The 20,734-nt window shown below is 40.7% G+C and overlaps 2 pseudogenes; one reads left to right on the forward strand and one right to left on the reverse strand.

Annotated features, from left to right (window-relative positions):
* Positions 1-159: 159 nt before the first annotated feature.
* LOC146618980 (uncharacterized) lies at positions 160-5,013 on the reverse strand (annotated as a pseudogene).
* A 1,918-nt stretch (positions 5,014-6,931) lies between these two features.
* LOC146618981 (extracellular calcium-sensing receptor-like) lies at positions 6,932-20,321 on the forward strand (annotated as a pseudogene).
* The last annotated feature ends 413 nt before the right edge of the window (positions 20,322-20,734 follow it).

Consider the following 20,734-nt stretch of genomic DNA (forward strand, 5'->3'; position numbering starts at 1 on the left):
TGATTTGTAGGGTGAGCCAATACATGTGACAATTAAAGTGTAAGTAGCTGAAATAATTTTTAACAAACAGGTAAAAGAAGGGAAAAAAAATCAAAACTGTTGCACTCAAAAAACCTATTGGACAGAGACAGCGTCTTGCAAGATGGCAAGAGAGCTTGTCTTCATTGTTGTTCGTCTTGTGTAAATGTCCAGAAAGCATGGGCCATGGATCATCTGTGGAGACACAGGTAACAACACATTGGTCACTTAAATTATACAAGAAATTCACTAAAAATGGCAACAGTTACCTAATTTGAAGTTCTCCACTCAAATTCAGTAAGCCGCTGGAGGAAAGTTGTGACATGAGGGTTAATGTAAACAACCTTTCGCTTCACAGTGGTCCCAGTCTTTCTGCTTGTCCCAACCTTGGAGGTACATTTTGTTCCCTCTTCAGGGTTTATCCTTACAAAAAACTTGCACACGCTGACTCCTGGTATTCCAGGTTGAATACATCAATGTCAGAGACTGACATTGCATCAGCAAAGGTGTTCTCTTTGTCCAGCTCAACAATTACACGCCCCTCTGCACTCACCATCCAGCAGGTGGCGGTCATTGAACTTTGTCCTTAAATGTATAGGGGCAACATGTTGTCATTATGCAACATAAAATAATTTCAATACTTCACTTCTTCACACTGTCTAGATAGTCATAAAGCAAATAGCTACGTACTGTTAATTATTAATGGCCTTATGTACATAAGTCCGTTTTAACATATTATAATTGTACATAATTGGGAATTATTCTGCACATTAAACACACCTAACAAACAGTCAGCCCAGTTAAATTACCAGAGATGAATCAACTCTATGGTTATTTTGGAGTTCATAGTTTGTGCTGCTGTTAAACTTTACAGTATTGACTTCAGTATTTCTGCTGTTGGTGTAGCTAGACTACTACGTTGATCAGTAATATGTATTGTGAAATTTGATATTGTTACTTTGCTGGATTCACTGAGACACTTGTCCAACAACCTTGGTTTATAAAGGAAATTACAGAAATTTGAGCTAACAAAACAGACACTGGATACCTGTGTCCACGAAAAGCTCCTGTGCCAAACAGAAATTCTAATATGGTCTAATCAGCTCTATTTCATAAATGACTTCTTACCAAGCATAATCAGCCTTGGGGTGATGGGCAGGTTGCTCTCTGCTTCAAGGGACATCCTGGTAGATGTTTCCTGCCAGAAAAAGGACCAAGACATTTTATGTAACAAATAAAAAAAATATAACAGGACAGCAAGCAACAGCATTAAACATACAGGGAGTGCAGAATTATTAGGCAAATGAGTATTTTGTCCACATCCTCTTCATGCATGTTGTCTTACTCCAAGCTGTATAGGCTCGAAAGCCTACTACCAATTAAGCATATTAGGTGATGTGCAACTCTGTAATGAGAAGGGGTGTGGTCTAATGACATCAACACCCTATATCAGGTGTGTATAATTATTAGACAACTTCCATTCCTTTGGCAAAATGGGTCAAAAGAAGGACTTGACAGGCTCAGAAAAGTCAAAAATAGTGAGATATCTTGCAGAGGGATGCAGCAGTCTCAAAATTGCAAAGCTTCTGAAGCGTGATCATCGAACAATCAAGCGTTTCATTCAAAATAGTCAACAGGGTCGCAAGAAACGTGTGGAAAAACCAAGGCGCAAAATAACTGCCCATGAACTGAGAAAAGTCAAGCGTGCAGCTGCCAAGATGCCACTTGCCACCAGTTTGGCCATATTTCAGAGCTGCAACATCACTGGAGTGCCCAAAAGCACAAGGTGTGCAATACTCAGAGACATGGCCAAGGTAAGAAAGGCTGAAAGACGACCACTACTGCACAAGACACACAAGCTGAAACGTCAAGACTGGGCCAAGAAATATCTCAAGACTGGTTTTTCTAAGGTTTTATGGACTGATGAAATGAGAGTGAGTCTTGATGGGCCAGATGGATTAGGCCCGTGGCTGGATTGGTAAAGGGGAGAGAGCTCCAGTCCGACTCAGACGCCAGCAAGGTGGAGGTGGAGTACTGGTTTGGGCTGGTATCATCAAAGATGAGCTTGTGGGGCCTTTTCGGGTTGAGGATGGAGTCAAGCTCAACTCCCAGTCCTGCTGCCAGTTTCTGGAAGACACCTTCTTCAAGCAGTGGTACAGGAAGAAGTCTGCATCCTTCAAGAAAAACATGATTTTCATGCAGGACAATGCTCCATCACACGCGTCCAAGTACTCCACAGCGTGGCTGGCAAGAAAGGGTATAAAAGAAGAAAAACTAATGACATGGCCACCTTGTTCACCTGATCTGAACCCCATTGAGAACCTGTGGTCCATCATCAAATGTGAGATTTACAAGGAGGGAAAACAGTACACCTCTCTGAACAGTGTCTGGGAGGCTGTGGTTGCTGCTGCACGCAATGTTGATGGTGAACAGATCAAAACACTGACAGAATCCATGGATGGCAGGCTTTTGAGTGTCCTTGCAAAGAAAGGTGGCTATATTGGTCGCTGATTTTTTTGTTTTTTGTTTTTTGTTTTTGAATGTCAGAAATGTATATTTGTGAATGTGGAGATGTTATATTGGTGTCACTGGTAAAAATAAATAATTGAAATGGGTATATATTTGTTTTTTGTTAAGTTGCCTAATAATTATGCACAGTAATAGTCACCTGCACACACAGATATCCCCCTAAAATAGCTAAAACTAAAAACAAACTAAAAACTACTTCCAAAAACATTCAGCTTTGATATTAATGAGTTTTTTGGGTTCATTGAGAACATGGTTGTTGTTCAATAATAAAATTATTCCTCAAAAATACAACTTGCCTAATAATTCTGCACTCCCTGTAGAGCTGTATGAAAAAAGCTTACATTTGCTAAGACAAAGAGGGAGTCTTCATCTTCCTTGTAATACTTCATCATGAGAAGTATGGCTGCTGTGCCAACCTTGTTGTTGGTCAAAACTCCCTCACTTTCTATCTGCTGGATGAGTGTCCTTATACCAAGGTTCCATTTGAGCTTCTGGGTGGAGAAATAGTTAACAATCCTTCTGCCTTTGGTTACGAGGGCCTGACCTAAGCACTCACTGACATCGATGCCTGTGAGTTTGTAAAAGTGGTTCGAAAGACCTTTCCGAGTAAACAAGAATGGCCACTGCTCCTGAATTTCAGCTACTGAAAGTGAGGGACAACTGTTGATAAGCTGCCGCTGAGAAATATATGTGATGCACATGAAGTCATCCACATCAGGTCTCTCCACAGCTCCAGGTCCTTCTGAATTAAAAATTGTTAACAAGATGTGTTTCTTTTCCTCTAAAGAAGCTGGCGTTTCCCCCTGAGGAAGTTCAACTGGCTGCCAATTTATACAGCCATAGCTATCTGCAAGGCATCTAACTTTTTTATGTGAGGTTGCATTACTGTTGGGACTGCAGTCTTCCTCATTCCTGGTTCTCTTTGTTTGACGAAGTCTATGTGTTGTATTATCTCGATTAACATGTTGAACTCTAGATTTGATGCTTCTTAGTAGTGAATAATATCCACAACCCAGTCTTTCTCCCTTTTCAGTAAAATCTGCAAATGTTTGAGGGTATCTGTTTATAATGATCTTAGCAACCTCTTCACAAGATGCACGTTTAGGGTTTCTGCAGTTAACTTGCATGGCCTCCACAACAATTTCTAACCATACTTCTGTCCTCTGGATGACCTCTGTCTCCTCTTGTGATTGCATGGGACAGTTGGAGTGGAAATCATTCCCAAGCTCCAGAGTAATGGTGTCATTCAAATTCTTTGGTCTGCCATCTAAAAAAAAGAGAGATGGTGTTAGATTCAGTGTCTACTTTTGTTACAGCTGCAAAGATCCTGAAAATCCTCTATGATGCTCTGTATAGTGCTGGTTGGCAAGAGCATTTTAGCCTGCATTTTTAAATGACACAAAGTCAACTGTCTTCTAATAGATTAACTGTGTCCTCTCCTTGTATTATGGCAAATCCTCCAATTTCTTGTTGCCTTGACTGCTGAACTGTCTACTTATGTTTTCGAGAAATATGGCTGGAAAATGATGTTCGGACACTGAAGTATTTAGAGCAACCTTCAAATGGACATAATACTTTCTCCCCCATCTTTGATATGAAATCTGAGAGGGGCACAAAGAGCTGTGAAGTTTTGCGCAGCATACCCACATCCAGGAACTTGACAGCCGAGGTCACCAGTGAACATATAAAACTCCTCCTTAGTGGTCTCCCTTCTTGTTCTGTGATTCCTAGGCATATGTGAATGAAGGCAGAAAATGTTCTGAAAGTGGCAGGGCAGTTCTCAGTTCCACAAGAAAGCCTATAGTTAGCTACATGTTTGTGGCTTTTAACATGCAAACTGAACAATATATATTTGCGTGCACTGATGCCACAAAATTTAGAAATACACATAGTTGCAAAAAGTTCAGTGACCAATTACCTTTCCTAAATGACATATGCAATGCAAAAAGTAAGAGTATTGTCAATAGGGACCAATTCCCAGTTTTTACATGATCAAAATTATTCACAAAAGGCTTCAATAAACAGAAAATGTGTGCCGACAAGAGAGCAGTGCACAAAAATGAAAAGATATTTGAGCTCGACTCTTTAATGGGTTTAACATGACTTAGTCAGCACCCCGCACCGTACAGGTAGTACAAGCACACCTGAAAACACTGACCAGCTAACAGCTTTAAGCATTTGGGCGCAACCTCGGTAGTTCACCGATTCACCTGTTGCAAACGTCCAAGTTTCTATCAAGTCTCATAAATCCATTGGCAACTATTACCTAACTAGTCTCTTGAGTCTCCACATTCATAGATATTGACATTTTTTCTTAGCATTTGACTGAAAATATCCTGGTAGGGTAGCTTGAAAGTCAAAACAAACAGTACTAAGAACGCATTTCTGACTTCTCTCGAATAAGAGAAAAAAACACTTACCTTCAGACTGATTAGCTGGTGTCAATCCAACTTTAATGTGTTCCATGTCAGTCCGTTTTAGGGAAAAAGTGTTATATGGTTTCATTTAATTTTGAGATACTCCCGCATGGACGAGCAATTTGGAGTCTAGCAGAGTTATCACGAATAGCATACGATCTTCAGATATAATCCAATCAACCTTGCATTTAACCCGATTGAACATCCAGTTAACTCTGACTACTTCTAAGTTGCACATGTTAACCATCTATTCATCAATAGTTGATGGTTATGTTGTTCTCCTGCTTTGCAGCTTTGTTTGAGTCTGAATTGCGACTTAAACGTGCAAAACTTGAGAAACAGATCAATATTTTCCTCTTGTTGTTATTTAATGGTGGTTGGCAACCAGCGAAAGGAGCATTAACCACCTCGAGCAATATTTTCTATCCCCATTGTTGTTTTGAAAGTGAATACCCGACGTGTGCGTCATACGTCACGTTGTACGTCAGGTGAAGGTGTGGTGTCGGCTATCGCACCTGTCGCATTACAAAGCTTCAAAAACGTAACAATCGCTTTAAAAACACAACCCAACGCGCTAAACATGAACAAACATAAACACCCGTGTTACATTATCACGTATATCCAGGACATCTCTTCTGAACCAAGACGAAGTGGTGCTACAAAGGAATTATTTGTTTAGGAGAGTGCATTTAATAGCAGTCTGGCCTGCCACAAAATGCACCGCTAAAAATACAGTTTCTGCTTGTCCCAGAATTTATTAATTTTGAGAGTGAAGTTGTAGGACTGATGCTGGTTAGTGGTGTAAGTTTCATGGATGTGACACCTTAACTTGAGTAAAATGATGACCAGAGCATATTATTAGGTTAGTTCACTGTAGTTAGGCAGAGGTGTCTTAAAAAGTACCACCTTATACAAACCAAATGAAGGTCCAGTATAAGAAAGAATAAGAAGAGAACAAAGGAACACCCTGCTAAATGAAGTCATTTTTAAACATTACTCTAAATGTAGCCATTAGTTTTTGTTGCTGGCCATACAAAAAATAAGTATACTTCAATTATATTTCCCAAGTATACCTTACCTAGTACGTATACTAATAATGCTTCTTGGGATTATATTGGCCCCCGTTTTAGTACATAACAGTATTCTTGAAATTAACTTTTAGATGTACTTTTTGTTCACCATAAATGTACTAGCATAATGTCATAATGTCTACAAGAGTATAATTAAATATACTCGACTCTATCACAATACTAACCTTACAGTATTAATAATGTTTCACATTGTTTGAATAAACAAATACATTTATTAATATATGAGGTTCCATTCAGTTCAAGGAATTAAATTTTAGTGTGGCTGTAACTTACTCCTTCAGTTAAAAATTACGCTGTATATTGTAGTTTATATGTTATACTACTTTCACAGTGAATCGCATTTTATAGTAATACACTCTGAATGAGGATTTAAGTAATTACTCTTAGATCTACAGTAGAAAACAACAGAAATCCGGATGGTGTAATAGTAATCTCAGTAACATCACCAATTGTTACATTTGCTGTATTTTACAGCTGTTTCCATGGGTACGGTGAGTTACCGTAAAAATAATGTAATCTCATGGAATTTTCCCACAATTACATGCAAATTACAGTACTAAACTGCTAACATCCTTTAGAGTTTTTTACTGTTGATTTTGCAGTACTAAGCTATGGAAATTACTGCAAAGGCTAACAGTGTATCGTTATTTTCTGTATATGAACCAACATTAAATTGCAAATTTGGGCGAGTCCCTCCGTTTGCTGAACCTGTACATCAAATGGGAATGATCTGTCTCTATTCTATTTTTTCTTTTGCTGCACCAAAAGGTATAAATACCTTCATCTACATTGTGGTGCTTTAATGCTACTAAGAGTTTAGCTCAAGAAATGACATCGACACAGAGATTGCCAGAGCATGGATGGGCATTTCTGCATCTGTTGTTGGTGGCATCTCTCTCTCATGCTGAGGAGCCAGTGTGCAGGCAGCGAGGAGATCCTGAGAACCCACTGCTGTCTAAGAATGGGGATATTATATTGGGTGCTATCTTTTCTTTTCACACAAGCTGGAAAGACAGAAGAGATTCCTACATGAACCAACCTCTGCCACTACAATGTATCAGGTAAATGACACAATACAAATCAATTTACATTTAAGGAATCTGTTGGCTATCAAAAGAGGAGTAAAATGTATTTTGATTTTCTCAGTTATTTCATTTCCTTCCATTGAATGCTTTAATTTGAAATGCTTTTTTTTATATTTTGAGATTTATCCAGATTATTTATGTCTGCTTTAAGAAACACAATGCAATGCAAATTAATCATAATTGTCTCAATTAAGTTTAAATTTCAGAGATTTGCAGTTTGCCCAGGCTATGCTTTTTGCCATTGAGGAGATTAATAACAGTACAGACCTACTGTCAGGACTCTCTGTGGGTTATAAAATCTATGATAATTGTGGATCTGTTGCCAGAAGTGTAGGAGTTACATTAGCTTTGGCTAATGGTAATGAAAATGTGTCTGTACCATCCAAGACATCATGTACCAGACCTGCACATGTGCAGGCCATTATAGGAACAACATCTTCTTCTACAACCGTAGCAGTAGCTACTGTCATTGGACCTTTTTTTATTCCAGTGGTGGGTATTATATATATTTGCCTGGTGCATCTTATGTACAAGTACCGAGTAGAATTGTTCTTTTTGTAATTTTGCATTATATTTGAACGTTTTATTTTTAACAGTTTCATCTTTTTTCATTCTGTGTCTTTTTCATTTATATTTTTTTTATTTTTAATTCTAGATTAGTCACTTTGCCACATGTGCTTGTCTCAGTGACAAAACCAAGTACCCATCCTTCCTCAGAACAATACCCAGTGACTACTACCAGAGCAGAGCCCTGGCCCATTTGGTCAAGTATTTTGGATGGACTTGGGTTGGAGCTATCAGATCCAATAATGATTATGGAAATAATGGCATGGCCACATTCACAGAAACTGCACAGCAGCTGGGCATCTGTCTGGAGTATTCTGTATCTTTTTTTAGGACAGATCCATATGTGAAAATACAAAAGATAATTGAAATTATAAAGGCTTCAACCTCCAAGGTGATTGTTGCATTCCTTGCCCGCGCAGATTTTAATGTCCTGCTACCCGAGTTTTCATACCATAACTTATCTGGGTACCAGTGGGTAGGCAGTGAGTCTTGGATATTTGATTCACAAACAGCAGAAATGGATATGCATCACATACTGGATGGTGCCATTGGTGTTTCCATTCCCAAAGCACATGTCACTGGCCTGAGAGAGTTCATACTGAATAAGAAGCCAATTAATCCATCTAATAATGAATTGTTTACTGAGTTCTGGGAGACAACATTTAGTTGTAAATTCAAGGAGTTGAAGTCATCAGCAGACATTCAGAGAGAGTGTACTGGACATGAAGATATGACTGGAGTTCAAAATAACTTCATTGACATGTCTCTCATGCCTATCTTTAACAATGTCTACAAAGGAGTGTATGCAGTGGCCCATGCACTTCACAATATCCTCAGCTGTAATAAAACATGTAACAAAAATGTGCAGCTAGATCCATTTATGGTGAGCTTTTTGCTAATTTACATGACAGTGTTCACATTAAGATTTTTAATTAAAAATTGATTCTTGCATATTTTTCAGTCAGTAGGTGTGTAATATCTTTGTCATGCTATGAATTGAATTATGACATACCTCTTAGGTTCTGCAACACATACGAAAGATCCATTTCACAACTAAGGAAGGAGATGAAGTTTACTTTAATGAGAATGGAGATCCAGCAGCAAAGTATGACATTATAAACTGGCAGCCAAGAGAAAACGGCGTTGTGGAGTTTGTCATAGTTGGTCTTTATGGTATATCATTAACTACAGAGAAACAGCTAAAACTGCAAAACAAGTCTTTAATTTGGGCAAGAAACTCAAAGCAGGTAAGCTATCATACAATTCCTTTTTTATTGTATGTATATGTACTTAAATTGTTTATTTTGGTTTTAATGCTTCAAAATTAAGAAATCGTTTGACATAGAACACCATAGACACAATTTTTTCTCAGTGTCTATACACGGTTAAATGTTCTTGATCATTCAGGTGCCTGTGTCAGTTTGCAATGAGAAATGTCCCCCAGGAACACACAAGGTACTCCAGAAAGGAAGGCCTGTTTGCTGCTATGACTGTATAAGATGTGCAGAGGGAGAAATCAGCAACGTTACAGGTGCGGTGATATTTCATTCTAACTTTGGTGCATTACAAAGCAAAGTTATGTATGTAGGAACGCCATACGAGAACTATTTAAGCATTTTGATGAATGTTTTTATGCAGAGATAATCTCCATCTAGATTGCCTGATTGAAATATTAAAAAATATTTAACACATTGCCACAGAATAGTATATATGTTTGCATTTGTTATTACAGCTCACTTATAAAGTGATAACCACTTAATATCGAAGTAATATCATGGTAGCATAATATAATAATAAAATGCTGAAATTTATGTAAATGGATAGTAAGTCCCAAAATCTAGGGGTAATAATGTGGAACTACAGCTTGGTAAAAAAGTGGAAATAGTAGGGTAACAAGGCAGAAACAAGAATGTAATAATATGGTACTTTCTAATTTATTAGCACTCAATTACTGTTTGAGTGTTTGTGTAATAATCAGGAAACAGAGCTGCAAAATGCAAAACTGCCTGTTTCTATCTAATAACATATTAATAATCACACTTAAAGAATAGTAATGACTACCAGGAAACACCTTTTGCGTTTTTCAATTCAATTCAATGCCAAATCAAAACAATAGTAATCTCAAGCCACTTTACATTATAAGGTAGGCCCTAGAACAATGCATACAGAGAAAAACCCCAACAATCACATGGCCCCCTATGAACAAGCACTTTGGTGACAGTGGGAAGGAAAACCACCTTTTTAACAGGAAGAAACCTCTGGAAGAACCAGGCTCAGGGAGGGGCGGTTGGGGTGAGAGAAGGAAGACAGGATAAAAGATAAGCTGTGGAGAAGAGCCTGAGATTAATAACAAGTATGATTCAATGTAGAGAGGTCTATTAACACATAGGGAGTGAGAAAGGTAACTGAAGAAGAACTACTGAATGCATCATTGGAATCCCCAAGCAGCCTACACCTATTTCAGCATAGGTAAGGGAGGACTCAAGGTCACGAGATGCAGCCCTAACTATATGCAAAAAGGAAAGTTTTAAGCCTAATCTTAAGAGTAGAGATAGTGTCTGTCTCCTGAATCCAAACTGGAAGCTGGTTCTATAGAAGGTGGTTTCAGGGGCCTGAAAACTGAATACTCTCCCTCCCATTCAATTTTTAATTATCCATCCATCCATCTTCATCCGCTTTATCCGAGGCCGGGTCGCGGGGGCAGCAGCCTAAGCAGAGAGGCCCAGACCTCCCTCTCCCCAGCCACCTCCTCCAGCTTATCCGGGGGAACACCAAGGCGTTCCCAGGCCAGCCAAGAGATATAATCTCTCCAGCGTGTCCTGGGTCTGTCCTGGGGCCTCCTCCCGGTGGGACATGCCCGGAACACCTCACCTAGGAGGCGCCCATGAGGCATCCTTGTCAGATGCCCGAACCACCTCAGCTGGCTCCTTTCGATGTTGAGCAGCAGCGGCTCTACTCTGAGCCCCTCCCGGATGGCCGAACCTCTCACCCTATCTCTAAGGGAGAGGCCAGCCACCCTTCGGAGGAAGCTCATTTCTGCCACTTATATCCGCGATCTTGTTCTTTCGGTCACTACCCACAGCTCGTGGCCATAGGTGAGGGTAGGGACGTAGATCGACCGGTAAATTGAGAGCTTCGCTTTTATACTCAGCTCCCTCTTCACCACGACGGACCGGTGCAGCGTCCGCATTACTGCAGCTGCAGCCCCAATCCGTCTGTCGATCTCCGGCTCCCTTCTCCCATCACTCGCGAACAAGACCCCGAGATACTTGAACTCCTCCACTTGGGGCAGGAACTCATCCCCGATCCTTTTCCGGCTGAGAACCATGGCCTCAGATTTGGACGTGCTGATCCTCATTATTGCTGCTTCACACTCGGCTGCGAACCGTTCCAGTGCGAGCTGGAGGCCCCCACCCAATGAAGCCAACAGAACCACATCATCCGCAAAAAGCAGAGATGAGATTCTGAGGCCACCAAAGTGAAAGCCCTCCGCCACTTGGCTGCGCCTAGAAATCCTGTCCATAAAAATTATGAACAGAACCGGTGACAAAGGGCAGCCCTGGCGGAGCCCATCACCCACCGGGAACGAGTCCGACTTATTGCCGGCAATGCGATCCAAGCTCTTGCAACGGTTGTATATGGATCGAATGGCCCGTAGCAATGGGCCAGACACCCCATACTCCCGCAACACCTTCCACAGGACACCCCAAGGGACACAGTCGAATGCCTTCTCCAAGTCCACAAAACACATGTAGACTGGTTGGGCAAACTCCCATGCACCCTCAAGTATCCTTGAGAGGATAAAGAGCTGGTCCAGTGTTCCGCGACCAGGACGAAAACCGCATTGTTTCCAGCACCCTGGCATAGACTTTCCCAGGGAGGCTGAGGAGTGTGATCCCCCTGTAGTTGGAACACACCCTCCGGTCTCCCTTCTTAAAGATGTGGACCACCACCCCGGTCTGCCAGTCCAGGGGTACTGCCCCTGATCTCCACGCAACATTGTAGAGGCATGTCAACCGGGACAGCCCTACAACGTCCAGAGCCTTCAGGAACTCGGGGCGGACCTCATCAACACCAGGGGCTCTGCCACCAAGGAGTTGTTTAACTGCCTCAGTGACCTCGCCCCCGGAAATTGGCGAGTCATTCCCCTCATCCCCAGACTCTGCTTCCTCCTCAGAAGACATGTCAGTGGGATTAAGGAGGTCCTCAAAGTATTCCTTCCACCGCCTAACAATTTTCTCAGTCGACGTCAGCAGCACTCCGCCAGCACTATACACAGTGTAGGTAGAGCACCACTTTCCCCTCCCGAGACGCCTGACGGTTTGCCAGAATCTCTTCGAGGCAGTCCGAAAGTCTTTTTCCATGGCCTCTCCGAACTCCCCCCACACCCGAGTTTTTGCTTCAGCCACTGCCCAAGCCACATTCCGCTTGGCCTGTCGATACCTGTAGGCTGCCTCCGGAGTCCCACAGGCTAACCAAGCCCGATAGGACTCCTTCTTCAGCCTGGTGGCTCCCTTCACCTCTGGTGTCCACCATTTGGTTTGGGGATTACACCACGGTAGGCACTAACCACCTTGCGGCCGCAGCTCAATGCAGCAGCTTCGGCAATGGGGACGCTGAACATGGTCCATTTGGACTCAATGTCCCCAGTCTCCCTCGGAATGCTGTTGAAGCTCTGCCGGAGGTGTGCGTTGAAGATCTCGCAGACTGGGGCCTCTGCTAGACGTTCCCAGCACACCCTCACTACGCGTTTAGGTGCACCGGGTCTGTCCAGCGTCCTCCCCCGCCACCTGATCCAACTCACCACCAGGTGGTGATCAGTTGACAGCTCAGCCCCTCTCTTTACCCAAGTGTCCAGAACATATGGTCACAGGTGTGGTGATACGATTACAAAATCGATCATCAACCTACGGCCTAGAGCGTCCTGGTGCCACGTGCACTTATGGACACTCTTATGTTCGAACCAGGTGTTCGTTATGGCCAAACTGTGATTTGCACAGAAATCCAATAACAAAACATCGCTCGGGTTCAGATCAGGGAGGCCGTTCCTCCCAATCACACCCCTCCAGGTCTCGCTGTCGTTACTCACATGAGCATTGAAGTCTCCCAGCAGGACAACAGCACCCCCCCCCCCCCCCCCCCCAGGGACTCTAAGAATGCTGGGTACTCTGAACTGCCACTCGGCGCATAAGCGGTCAGGACCCGTTCCCCGACACAGGGGAACGGGTTACAGGCGCAGGGAACAAACCCTCTCATCCACCGGGAAAAACCCCAACAATACCGGCAGCAAGCCAAGGGGATATTAAATTGGAATTAATTAATTAAATAAAGATATGACACATGTAATTAATTAATTATTGACACATTTAATTAATTATTTATGTATTTCACATTTTAATTAATTATTGACACATGTAATTAATTAATTATTGACACATTTAATTAATTATTTATGTATTTCACATTTTAATTAATTATTTGACACATTTAATTAATTATTGACACATTTAATTAATTATTTAATGATATATTTATTTATTTCATTTTGGCAGTCCTGGCGCCTGGCTCTCATCATGAAAAAAATTTTATCTGTCAGCCTCACCCATCAAACTCAGGGGGCGGGGTTAACGCTGATCGAGTCAAAACCATTGCTTTGGCCTGGTGGCCATTGTTTCTAGCACACAACAACCGGCACGTGGAAGCTAACAGAACTGAACTTTGAAAAACCCTGTTTGTGTGTCACCAAATACCGTTTTAATATTTTTTTAGCCGAGAATGTAGTGGTTTAATCTTCATGTGTCTGGTCGGTTTGTCAAGATACAGCCTCTTTGCAAAAAGTGCTTCGATGATGTCGGAGATGTCTGCCCAGTCTCACGGCAAAGCATGGGATAGACCCGCTCGCCTCGCAAGCAATCCCACCGACAAAGCGCAGGCCCCGGTACACAGCTGTAGTAACCCCCGCTGACTTCTTTTACTGAGGTTATATTTATCGGTGTTTTATTTCCTGAAGTTCTTATGTGTCCTACGTGTTTCAGTCGCCAATTCTGAATTATAACTAACATTAAAAAAATGTTTAAGGAGGAGAGAGAGCAAATAAATCTGTTTAACATCTGATCTTTGGGTTTTGGTTCAGTAATCAGCGTGACCTGTGTATAAACGCATAAAAGAGATAACGTTGGTGTTTCTGTCATGTAGTAACTGCTGGCTTTAACTGTACAAAGGTTGTTCGACGCTATGAAACACATACAGACTTCATGATGTTCGGCTAATATTTTTATTGTGAATATTAATCATGAGGGTAAACGGCCCTGTACACCACGGAGCGAGGTCAGCATATCCACGATATCCTCAGCTCCATGAGTTAACACAAAGTTTCCCAGCTGACTATCTAACTGCCAACTATTCCAGAGACGTGAAAATATACAGCATAAAGAAAAGTGCAAGAGACTCAGCAGCAGATTAGAATAACAGTTATAGATTTAATAAATCATCAAATGAATCCAAGAAACGAGCAAACCTGTTCCGACAATTTGAGTTTGTATTCCCTCAGCTGCAGACTCGCTGCTGTTTAAATGTTTGAAAAGGAAGATTAGATATAAACAAATGTGAGGCAAGCACGTATAGTGGCTGTGTCCTGTTTTAAGATCATACATGTAAAATTGTTGTCTGACCTCCGTCGATCCAGCCGCTCAGAGTCCGTGGTTACCATGGTTACTGCATAAGCAGCTATAATGTTAACAGCTGGCACTGAGAAAACCTACCGGCAGCATGGGTGTTTATGTTTTTCATTGCAAAAGAACTGTCTGAATGGTTAACTGAAGTTAACTTGGATAAATTATAGTTAAGGAGTATCACAGATAACGCCTACGTCAGCTGTGTGACTGTTCACCACTACACTGAAATCAGCAGGCTATTACTGAAATACACGTGCTATATCATAAACTATGATATAAATAGGGAGGTTCTATTAACATGTTTAGTTTTAAAGGACACCTTCCTGCCTTTAGTCTCCTTCATGAGCAGTATTAGTTTTCTTCTAACATCCAGAAGTCTGCACGATGTGTTTCATAGTTTGTAACAAGCCTTTGACAGGTAAACATAACATGACCGAAAAAGCCAAAAAAAAAAAAAAAAAGAGAGAGAGTGTTGACATAAGAAGAGAAAATGCTCTCAATAATGGGGACAGGCAAATGGTTTATTTATGTTTGATGTGTTTTTATTACTCCCTAAATATCGTCGGTGAAGTTCGCCATGCACGTCAGATTTTCCTGCGCATTTTTATATCTCTGCCAACAGAGAGAGAAAAAAAATCACATTCTAACAGACAGCTGGTGCTTAGAATACAGTTGAATAACTATTAAAAATCAGATGATATTTAGATGATAGTTCAGTCTAACACATGTGCCAGTGAACCATTAAACGTCTGTGAAACTATGCAGTTATGAAACATAACTCTAACCCCAGCCAAACCGATTTGCTCAGTTGTAAATAAAACAGCGAAGTAAACGTGACCCGACAGACAGAACCTGAGTGAATGAAGTCCAGCGTTTAACCACTGAGAGCTAAAACTCAGCTGAGGTTTCAAAGCTGTGTGATTGGACATCAGCCGCTGATAAAGCTGGCTCGCCTATAAAGTGCTCTGTAAGGAAAAATGTCTGTGAAGGTTCTCAGTCATCCAGGTCATCGTAGTCAAAGGAGCTTGCAAAGAAAAGCGTCTGGACTTCTTTAAGTTGCTTGAAGACGTTTCACCTCTCATCCGAGAAGCTTCTTCAGTTCTAAGGTCAAATGGTGTAGAGTCCCAGATATAAACCTAGTGGGAGAAACCCCCCACAGAGGGACAAAAGGACCCCCTGATGATCCTCTAATCGCCTGAGCCTAGGTGTGTAACTGGGTGTGGGTCCCAATCAGCCAGAGTTTCGGGTGTGTTCATTGTGAAACCTGGCCCCACCTTATCATGCGAATTCCTGAGGGCAGATGGCCCAGGATGTGAGTGGGCGTTAAGGCGTCTGGGAAGGGATCTCAAAACTGGATTATAGATGGCAGAGAGTTGGTGTCGTAAACCCCCGCCTCTGTTCAAAGATGGTCGCTCACAGTGGACATAGATGGCTTCTTTCACTCCTCTTTCAAACCATCTGTCCTCCCTGTCCAAAATGTGAACATTGGCATCCTCGAAAGAGTGTCCTTTATCCTTAAGATGCAGATGGACTGCTGAGTCTTGTCCTGTGGAGGTGGCTCTTCTGTGTTGTGCCATGCGCTTGTGAAGTGGCTGTTTGGTCTCTCCAATGTAGAGGTCTGAGCATTCCTCGCTGCACTGTACAGCATACACCACATTGTTAAGTTTGTGTTTTGGCGTTTTGTCTTTCGGGTGAACCAGTTTTTGTCTGAGCGTGTTGCTGGGTCTGAAATATACTGGGATGTCATGCTTGGAGAAAACTCTCCTGAGTTTCTCTGATACACCGGCTACATAGGGGATGACAATGTTGTTGCGTCTGTCCTTCTTATCCTCCCTCGCTGGTGTCTGGTCTTCTTTTCTGTGCCTCTTTGCTGACTTTAAGAACGCCCATTTAGGATAGCCGCACGTTTTGAGTGCTTCCTTTACATGTGTGTGTTCCTTCTTTTTTCCTTCAGGCTTAGAGGGAACATGTTCTGCCCGCTGGTGTAGGGTCCTAATTACTCCAAGTTTGTGTTCCAAAGGGTGATGGGAGTCAAAGAGGAGGTACTGGTCCGTGTGTGTGGGCTTCCGGTAAACTTCGATGTTGAGTTTGCCGTTCTCTTCAATGTGCACAGCACAGTCCAGGAAAGGCAAACAATTGCCCTTTGTGTCTTCCCTGGTGAACTTGATGTTTTTATCCACAACGTTAATGTGCGCAGTGAAGGATTCCACTTCTTGTGTCTTGATTTTGACCCAGGTGTCGTCCACGTATCTGTACCAGTGGCTGGGTACTCTTCCTTAGCAGCAGGTGTTAAACAGCTGACAGGTGAGGAGGGGGATGCATGCAGGTAAACTGAGGGTCTGTTGAGCTGATCGCTGGTTTCGTGAGAAAAATGTCAGCTCGTTCTTTATGTTACAGAAGCACAGAGACACAAGACCAGGCGGAAAGAGACAATCGTTCGGTGAAAATGAGAATCTGCGAATGCAACATGTGGAACACGGAGAGTGGAATATGTAAACAAACCGGTTAACGTAACCCCCTGGGTGCACTCTGCATGCTAATTGTTAGCAGAGCTAGTAAAATCTCTGAAAACATCTGAGCACTTTTGCAAACATGTTCTATGTTGACAACCTGACCAGACGTATGGCGCGACATTCGCGGCTAAAACACTGTTAAAAGTGTAGCTGGTGACAGAAAAACGGGGTATTTTAAAATTACTCCACCACCATTGCTGCCTGTGATTTGATCTGCATTCTGGGATACCTGGCTGCCCCAAGTCTACACAAGCAATCGATTATCTAGGATCGACCTGTTTTGACTTACTTTGCACGGCAACCAATCAAATGTTAGAGAAGCTGCATGGGCAGCGTTAACCCCGCCCCCTGAGTTTGATGGGTGAGGCTGACAGATAAAATTATTTCATGATGAGAGCCAGGCACCAGGACTGCCAAAATGAAATAAATAAATATATCATTAAATAATTAATTAAATGTGTCAATAATTAATTAAAATGCAAAATACATAAATAATTAATTAAATGTGTCAATAATTAATTAATTAAATATGTCAATAATTAATTAATTAAATGTGTCAATAATTAATTAATTAAATGTGTCAATAATTAATTAAAATGTGAAATACATAAATAATTAATTAAATGTGTCAATAATTAATTAATTACATGTGTCATAACTATTTATTTAATTAATTAATTCAAATTTTAATTAATTATTGACACATTTAATTAATTATTTAATGGTGTATTTAATTAATTCATTATGGCAGTCCTGGCGTTCCATAAGCTTGAAGGCCTACATAGCAAATTATTAGAGATAGGTTGATCATATTTAAGATTGACACATTAATTAATAGCAGGACTTCTTTGTGCAGTCTTGTATGAATGCAGTCAGGAAGACATGTTGATGGTTTGGAGGAATTAATTACTGAAGTTAACTAAGAAAGATCAATTGAAGAAAAAGATTCTAAAGACTTTCTAATATGTTATTAAACAGAAAGGCAGTTTTTTGCATTTTGTATTTCTGTTTCTGCTTATTACACAGAAACTACCACCAGTAATTGAGTGGTATTACTTACAAATGCCGAGCTGTAATAAAAAGTGCTGCCATAGAAAACTATGTATTATTAGAAAGAGAGAGACATGTTTGATCTTGTAACACAGAGGTTCCCAAAGTGGGGGACATGCCTAAGAAATACCGCAGTGTCATTGTGGTATGAATTTTTTAAAAAAAGAACGCTTGGACACTGCTAGCATAATGGACAGGTTTTTGACAGGGCTCCCACAGAAACGCAAAGCAGAAGATGAAGCATCGCAAAATATGCTTCCAAACCAACTTCCCAACCCAAAGACTAGAAAATATGATGAAGCATATCTTACCTTTGGCTTCACCTGCACAAGTGCGAAGGTAGGTCTCCCTGACAGAATTTGTTTCCCATGCGTCGGGAGCATGCGCTGGGCTTTCCAAATCAAGGACAAACAGTATCCCACAGTTGTTTATGTTTTTAAAACCATTTTGCATAGAGGCATTTTTTGAAAAATGTATTGATAGCTATGTTGAATATTATTACACAGGAAGAAAAACAACTACACGTAAAATAATTACATTCTGACGCCTCTGCCTTTCTAAATGGAGGGACAGTAACTGTGTGTGTATATGTAAGCATGTAACAACTGCAGATAGTAAGATTAACAGTATTTTGTCTCTATTCGCCATTGTAGAAATTCATCTCATGTAAACAAGAACATGGCGCACAGCGTGATGTCAAAAAAGGCAAATACCTTTGATGTTGCGTGAAAACTGAGTTTTTGAAAATCTCCAACCTGACAGGAGTTTTTAAAAATCTCAGTTTGCGGTGATCCGAAACGCCGTTTACCTGTGGACAAAAGCTCCATGCATAAATGCATAAAAAACCTGCTTTTTCAAAAATATCCGTGTATGTGTGGACGTAGCGTAAAAGAGTTAAAAGTTCATTTTATTGCTACCTATAATTTATTGCACTTTAATGTATTTGTTTGTTTACTAAATGTTTGAGGTGTGAAATAAACTGCAATTGAGTTTGAAAACAAAAAATATGGGTGTGTGTGGTTAGAGGATCTATTTGTGCTGGGGGATGGGGTTTAGGTGGGGGGGGCAAAATTTTCTTGTAAAACAAAGGGGTGCCTAGCAAAAAAAACTTTGGGAAATGTATTATGTAAAATTGTGTATCTTTCTGCATTTGTGCTTGCTACTAAATATTTAGAATTATTTGCACATTGCTTCTAAAATGCAAAGGACAAGTATACCACATTCATAAACTCTGATGAATGCTCTAGAAGTTATATCTTTAAATCGTCATTTGATCACAAAACAGTGTGGCAGCCATTCAATAATAATGTTGTTTATGCACTTCTAATTCAACACCAGTAGAATATATCATAGCAGAGGCATAAAAAATTGTATTCATTAAGTGTAACATCTGCTTCAATATTAATTTCCAGATTCTATCACCTGTGTGAGATGTCTACCTGAGTTTTGGTCAAATGAAAGAAGAGATGCCTGTATAAAGAAGGAAGCAGTGTTTCTGTCATATGAAGAAATTATGGGAGCACTGCTCACTGCAGCATCTTTATTTGGGGCATGCATGACAATTATTGTGATACTCATTTTCTTCAAGTATAGGAAAACTCCTATTGTCAGGGCAAACAACTCTGAACTGAGCTTCCTGCTGCTCTTCTCCTTAATTCTGTGCTTCCTGTGTTCTCTGACCTTCATTGGTCAGCCCTCTGATTGGTCCTGTATGCTCCGACATGTAGCATTTGGCATCACCTTTGTCCTCTGTATCTCTTGTCTTCTGGGAAAAACAATAGTTGTTTTAATGGCCTTCAGAGCTACACGTCCAGGTAGTAATGTTAAAAAATGGTTTGGGCAGACACAGCAGAGACTCTGTGTTACAGCATTCACTCTTATACAAGTTAATATTTGTATCATCTGGTTAACAACTTCTCCTCCTTTTCCGTTTAAGAATTTTAAGGAAATCAAAGATAAAATCACTTTAGAGTGTGCCCTCGGCTCAGCTGTAGGCTTTTGGGCTGTTCTTGGTTATATAGGACTTCTGGCTATTTTATGTTTTATTTTTGCATTTTTAGCTCGAAAACTACCCGATAATTTCAATGAGGCCAAGTTTATCACTTTCAGCATGCTGATATTCTGTGCAGTGTGGATTACATTTATCCCAGCATATGTTAGCTCTCCTGGGAAGTTCAGTGTTGCTGTAGAAATATTTGCTATACTTGCTTCCAGTTTTGGACTGCTAATTTGCATCTTCATACCCAAATGTTATATCATCTTACTGAAACCAGAAAATAATACAAAAAAACATATTATGGGGAAGAAGGCACCATAGTCACTTTCAAAACTGAATGCAGTAAAATGGAATTTTAATGTTATTATTATTTTTACATAATTGGGTCATCATCCTTTCAGAATATAAATAAGCTGCCAGCAGGATATAGTCCATTGATACTGGCTTTGTAGAAACTGCTTCTTCTTTCTGATGCATTTTCATTACTTACTTTGTAATTTACTCAAACAAAAAAAAAAAACATACCAAGTGACTGATAGCTAAAGGTTATTGAGTCATTCACACATTCATCATGACGTGCTTTTATTTTGTTCTGTCAAACTCTGGAAATTTGTTATTTGAATGACATGCCACTGCAGATAAAATTAGTAAGAGTATGTATTATTCTGTAACCTGTTCATTCTCCATATCAAGAGGCCTCCAACCACTGTTGAATTTTAGTGTGCAGCACAGTCTTGATTACAGTAGTTGCTTTGCTTTGTCCATGTATGCGTTTTATGCATGATTCTCAAAGA

Source organism: Diplotaxodon limnothrissa, linkage group LG14 (genome assembly GCF_057381915.1).
Source record: "Diplotaxodon limnothrissa isolate DT_005_m linkage group LG14, D_limnothrissa_male_GT1.1, whole genome shotgun sequence".
Lineage (NCBI taxonomy): Eukaryota > Metazoa > Chordata > Actinopteri > Cichliformes > Cichlidae > Diplotaxodon > Diplotaxodon limnothrissa.